We start from the raw sequence: 7,028 nt of genomic DNA, 5'->3' as shown, positions 1-7,028 counted from the left end.
AACTGGTTTACGGAGAAACACTGCGCCTTCCTGGTGACTTTGTAGACGCTGATGCCACGGAGACAGTTGCTACTGGCCAGCCGGATTTCTTGCGACGATTGAGGGACCATGTATCAAAGATTCGCCCTCCGAAAGCCACACGTCATGGCAAGCCGCCCACTTTCGTGCACCAGGACCTGGAACAATGTCGTCACGTCATGCTCCGCACTGAGGGCGTTAAACCGCCTCTACAAGCTCCTTATTCTGGTCCATATGAAGTGCTACGGCGCAGTGCCCACACCATGGATATCCTAGTGAACGGCAAAACGACGACTGTCGCGTTGAATCGGGTTAAACCTGCATATGTTTTTCCTGACACCCCACTAGCGGCACCTCGTCGTAGGCGTCCACCTACCGCTGTTCCAGACACTGACGCCACATCTCCGGCGCCGGCTCTTCAACATTCGCCGCCCAACGCAGCACAACATCCGCCTCCTGACGTTGTTCCTCCTCCTCCGACGAGGACGACCCGTTCTGGACGTCGGGTGCACTTTCCGGCGCGGTATCTCGACGCCGACGCTCCGCTTCCGCCCGGGGGGCTGATGTAGCGACGCTGCCGCGCGCTAATTCAAGCTCGCCAGTGTGTGTGTGTGTGCTGTGCGCGTGTGTCAGTACAGTGATGTAGCGTCGCTGTGTAGTTCCGCGCCCAGCCTCTAGAGGCGCTGTGTTTTATAACTTTTATATACGTTCTGTTTCTTATGATTATTATTCCTTGTTTTTTAGAGTTAGATAGTAGTTCCTTGTCTCCTGACTTGTGTGGACGGATACTATTTTCTCTCCTAACTACAGAAGTTCCCGAGGATTGAGGATCCTCTGTATAGATCGGAAGCAAAATTTTATAGCCCCGAACTGTCCACACATGCCGGGCGTCGTCAGATACGCGCCGCAATAAAGTTATTATTACTCAACTGAAGGTCTTCATTCTTCCGAATCACGTCAAGCAAAAGTCGGACAGCCACCAGTTTAGCTGTACCCGACAGATGCAACCCAACACACTGGCTAAGGAGGCAAACGAAGGAAGAGCCAGAAAACTACCTGGCCTACAAGCTAACACAGAATAAGTACAACAAACGGGCGTTATCCGACAAGGCCAAAACCAGACAGTATTACTCGGTAGTACAACCTGAAGATTTGTACGCTTCGGAGTGTCTAATTTGAAATAAAGAAATGGAACTTTAAAAACTCGAAAGGAAGATTCTGGGGAAAACACTCGGACCACAGAAGGTTGCTGGTGGGACTTGGAGGAACTCTACAAGTACATTGAGAAGATCACGGGCACATTGAGGAAGCGAAGCTGAAATTCTGTGACGCCTACTAAGGATGGATGAATACAAACTGAACAAAAGGCTCTTCAACTACGCAGTGGTGTTAAAGGCCACATCGAAAATGGTAGGTTAGGTGAAGAGGGATGCAGCGGAGTTGGAATTACGTCACAGATGATCCACAGTAGAGGAGAGTTCAGAAGCAGAGTTAACAGTATAAATCATTTCAAGAGAAACCACCAAACAAGAGGCCCAAACGGATCATTCTCGGGAGGAGGGGAAAAAAAAGCGAAAGAATGAAGAGATTCTGGGAGGAGAAGAGAAGAAGAGCCAAGAAGTATTAAGTTCTTTGCGGTCCGTAGTTGGCCAAATTCAGAAATATAAAAACGTCAAGCTGTTTAGAAACTGTGTTTACCAACCATTAAATATACCAATGCTACCAGTTCATAATAGGTACCTACTACGTACAATGCACTTCACTGCGATGGGAGAGTTGGCACGTAATATTTTACTGACAGTCAGATAACGTTCACATACATGTGAATACTTTCTATACTGACATATTTAGAAGCTTTTGAAATTGGTTAGTAACAAGAGAAAAATAATTGTGAACTGAAAGTACAGCAGTACTGGAAACTTCTTGAAGCCAGAGGCGTCTGGAATTTTCAGCTACGACGAGAGTGGTGGCGAACGGCAGTCTAATTTTGAGATTCCGCGACAAATGACCCTGCGTATCACCATGAATGTTTCACTCAGCAGCTGAGTGTGTGCCGTTATGAAAGTTCCTGGATGATTCAAACAGTGCGCTGCACCGGAATTCTAACTTGGAACCTTGCTCTCCACTGGCTACGCTCTTATAGACAGAGCTATCCCAACACGACTCACGACGTGTCGTAGATTTAAGCTTTTAGCTACTCAAAAAGTTTGCGAAGAATTATTTACATCCGATGGAATTATCTGCCATACTCAAGTAGACATAAATTACGGCTCCCCACAACGCATGTACTGCTATTTTCAGTGTTACAATCATTTTATGAACAAAATTAGCTAAAATTACACAGTCTCCTTTAACTGAAAGTTAACATTATATTATGCCTCCAGTTGATGTGAGAGAGAGTGACCATAGCGTTTTTAGCAACATGTGAAGGGCAAGCACTCCAGTTAGCTTATCTCTCCAACGAGTAACGTGGCCGTCGGCATTTCCTGTTTAATTAATCTGCTTAATTAAGAGATGTTACCACGAGTGCATCGGACTAACTAAGACTGCGTTACAACGAAAATGCTGGAAGCACATAAAGTTATGAAATTTTACTTTTGCGTGTTCGCAGAGTAATGAAAAACTGCAAACAAGAGATATATTAATTCTTACTGACTTGATAAACGGAAGACCGACGAAGGCAATACCCCTGATTCATTTTCGTACCACAAAGCATAACATGACAAAATACAGTAAAGCGACAAAGGAACTGGTGTAGGCATGCGTATTCAAATACAGGCCGGCCGTGGTGGTCTAGCGGTTCTAGGCGCTCAGTCCGGAACCGCGCGACTGCTACGGTCGCAGGTTCGAATCCTGCCTCGGGCATGGATGTGTGTGATGTCCTTAGGTTAGTTAGGTTTAAGTAGTTCTAAGTTCTAGGGGACTGATGACCACAGATGTTAAGTCCCATAGTGCTCAGAGCCATTTTTTTTTTTTCAAATACAGGGAAATGTAAATAGGCAGAATACGGCGCTGTAGTCTGCAGTGCCTATATAAGACAACAAGTTGGTTGGTTGGTTGGTTGGTTGGTTTTGGGGGAAGAGACCAAACAGCGAGGTCATCGGTCTCATCGGATTAGGGAAGGAAGTCGGCCGTGCCCTTTCAGAGAAACCATCCCGGCATTTGCCTGGAGCGATTTAGAGAAATCACGGAAAACCTAAATCAGGATGGCCGGACGCGGGATTGAACCGTCGTCCTCCCGAATGCGAGTCCAGTGTGCTAACCACTGCGCCACCTCGCTCGGTCAACACAACAAGTGTCTGGCGCAGTAGCTACTTGGGTTACTGCTGCTACAATGGATGGTTGTCAAGATTTAAGTGAGTTTCAACGTGGTGTTGGTGCACGAACCATGGGACAAAGTATCTCCGAGGTACCATGAATATCAGAAATCCGGTAAAACATCAAATCTCCGACATCGCTGCGGCCGGGAAAAGATCCTGCAAGAACGGGACCAACGACGACTGAAGAGAATCGTTCAACGTGACAGAAGTGCAACTCTTCCGCAAACTGCTGTAGATTTCATTGCAGGGTCATCAACAACTGCCAGCGTGCGAACCATTCAACGAAACACCATCGATATGGTGTACCCTTGATGACTGCAAGACACAAAACTTTACGCCTCGGCCGGCCGGTGACCGAGCGGTTCTAGGCGCTTCAACCTGGAACCGCGCGACCGCTACGGTCGCAGGTTCGAATCCTGCCTCGGGCATGGATGTATATGATGTCCTTAGGTTAGTTAGTCTTAAGTAGCACTGAGTTCTAGAGGACTGATGACCTCAGATGTTAAGTCCCATTGTACTCAGAGCCATTTGAACCATTTTTTTTTTTTACGCCTCGCCTGGGCACGTCAACAACGACATTGGAGTGTTGGTGATTGGAAACATGTTGCCTGGTCGGACGAGTCTAGATTCATATTGTGTCGAGCGGACGGACGTGTACGGGTAATGGAGACAACCTCATGAATCCGTGGACCTGCGTGTCAGCAATGGATTGTTGAAGCTGGTGGAGGCTCTGTTCTGTGTGGGGCATGTGCAGTTGGAGTGATATGGGACCCCTGAAACATCTAGATACGACTCTGACAGGTGACACGTAAGTAAGCATCTTGTCTGATCACCTGCATCCAATCGTGTCCATTGTGCATTCCGACAGACGCGGGCAATTCCAGCAAGACAATGCGACGCCCCGAACGTCCATAATTGCCACAGAGTGGCTCCAGGAACACTCTTCCGAGTTTAAACACTTCCGCTGGCCACCAAACTCCCCAGAAATGAACATTATTGAGCCTATCTGGAATGCCTTGCAACGTGCTGTTCAGAAGAGATCCCCACACCGCCGTACTCTTAGGGATTTATGGACAGCCCTGCAGGATTCATGGCGTCAGTTCCCCTCCGCACTATTCCAGACACTGGTCGAGTTAATGTGGCACGTCGTGTTGCGGCACTTCTGCGTGCTCGCGGGGGCCTTTCAGGATATTAGAGGCAGGTGTAAAATTTTTTTTTTTTTTGGCTCTTCAGTGTGTGTCACATGTCAGATAGTAATACCACTTCGGCTTCAGGCCACAAGTGGCCCATCGGGACGATCCGACCGCCGTGTCATCCTCTGTGGAGGATGCGGATAGGAGGGGTGGTCAGCACACCGCTCTCCCGGTCGTTATGATGGTATTCTTGACCGAAGCCGCTACTGTTCGGCCGAGTAGCTCCTCAATTGGCATCACGAGGCTGAGTGCACCCCGAAAAATGGCAACAGCGCATGGCGGCCTGGATGGTCACCCATCCAAGTACCGACCACGCCCGACAGCGCTTAACTTCGGTGATCTCACGGGAACCGGTGTATCCACTGCAGCAAGGCCGTTGCCTTTGTATAGTAATAATAATGGTAATAATATATGCATGCACACATTCATTCAATCTGTATTTCTAATCATGCACACGCAACACTGCCACATAGTTAAATAAATTGTGGAGCCAATGAAATCTACTATATTACTGCAATGGCTAAAAGATTTTCGTGAAGCGACTTTAAGTGCCAAATTTACTACTGTTTTATGGTGAAAGATTCGATAGTAAAAGAAACCGTGTTCATTACACAGTCTTTTAATGAAATTATGTCGAAAGATGTATGGAAAGAAGTCACTGAGATACTGCACTTCACAAAAAAATTTCTTGATATACTTAGCTGGTTCGATGCGTTCTTATTGTGAACGTCACCTATTTTGGTGGCATCTCTGCGGCACATTTACATCTCGTCATGCAGTGCAATATATCTTCTTGCATCCTTAATATATCGCCACTGCAATTATGACAAGCCAAGCTATTCTTCCAGACAGCAAGTTTTTCATACCACTACATCCCAAGCGCACGCGTACTGTCACATTGCCAACCGGCCACAGACTCCTTACCCGACACTTCTTTTAAACAAATAGTCTTTACCTACTAGTGTAGTTCTCTTGCACAATTATTAAAAATGTTTCCATACTTTTTTCTCGATGAACATTCTGCTACTTCGTTATTGCTCAAATTTGTATAATATTTATTTGAAAAATAATACAATTTATATAGAGACTGTCCTACTACCTGTGAGAAAAGATCTATACATATATATGGTCAACTGCAGAATGGGATACAACCTGCCGGCTTTGACCAACGACGTCATAGTTTACTCATAGATGTTAATGCCTTTATCGTCGAGCCACAGATAGTAAATCGGTTATCTTCTGTGGCGAGGCGTCATCATTGTAAATTGAAATAAATGAGTGTGTTTTTAAAAGACCGGGCTAGACACTGTACGATTTCTGTCGCTTGCGTTAATTTAAATCATTTGTTCGTCCCAATTCATTCGGTACCTATTTTCATTCTTAGTGAGTTTGAGGTAAGAATTCTTTTTCGTTCTGGACAATTTTTACTTTTGGATTTTCGTTTGTAGTTATAGTTATCTATTCCTATGAATATGGTAGACTGGAAGCAGGGTTCGTCAATTGCAGCACGGAATACAAACTTTACAGTTGTCGCTTTATTTCACCTTCGCTAGCATTTTTCAGTCAATACTAGCACTGTCGAAGGCGAAAAGATCGATATATAAAAAATTTGCATCCCGTACTTCAGTTGACCTATATAAGTCAGCTGAAGAATAGGACACTAATGCTAGCGAAGACGAAAAAAGGCGACAAACATAAAATTTGTATATAGGTCAACTGAAGTATGGGATACAAAATTTTTTCGGCTTCGATACTAATAGCATCACCTGAAAATTATCTTAGTAGTAGTAGGGACAGTGAAAAAACCTACAACAGTAAAATTTGTATCCCGTAGAAAATAGGATACTAATACTAGACTAATACTAGACGAAAAAAGCGACATATGTAACATTGACATCGTGTACCTCAGTAGTACCTAGGAAGGTAGTATACTGTTCTTCAGTTGAGCTATATGGGTCAACTTATGTCGCTAGTTTTCGCCTTCGCTGGGGCTAGTATCCTATTCCTCAGTATAGGTCAAATTTTACTGTTGCAGGTTTTTTCACCGTCGCTAGTACTACTACGATAATTTTCAGGCGATTCTATTAGTATCGAAGGCGAAAAAAAGTTTGTTTCCCATTCTTCAGTTGACCTATGTACAAATTTTATGTATGTCGCCTTTTTTCGTCTTCGCTGTCATTAGTGTCCTATTCTTCAGCTGACTTTTATAGGTCAACTGAAGTATGGGATACAAATTTTGCGTAATGCGGTCTTTTCGCCTTCGCGAGTACTAATATTAACTGAAAAATCATAGTATCCTATTACTATAATACCAGTGAGTCACAGTTCGGCTCGGTAAACTCATACAAACACGTGAGTCTAACAACTGTAGGGATATAAAATGGAACGATCGCATAAGCTCAGTTGTGAGTAATGTTCGTAGTAGAACTCGGCTTCTTGGTAGAATACTGGGGAAATGCAATCAGTCAACAAATGAAATTTTTACAAATCACTCGTG

General features: G+C 44.8%; 1 pseudogene; it reads right to left on the bottom strand.

Moving 5' to 3' along the window:
* Positions 1-4,794: 4,794 nt before the first annotated feature.
* Positions 4,795-4,912, bottom strand: LOC126238528 (5S ribosomal RNA; annotated as a pseudogene).
* Positions 4,913-7,028: the final 2,116 nt, after the last annotated feature.

This window comes from Schistocerca nitens, chromosome 2 (genome assembly GCF_023898315.1).
Source record: "Schistocerca nitens isolate TAMUIC-IGC-003100 chromosome 2, iqSchNite1.1, whole genome shotgun sequence".
In the NCBI taxonomy this organism is placed as follows: domain Eukaryota; kingdom Metazoa; phylum Arthropoda; class Insecta; order Orthoptera; family Acrididae; genus Schistocerca; species Schistocerca nitens.
This window is presented reverse-complemented; position numbering and strand designations above follow the sequence as displayed.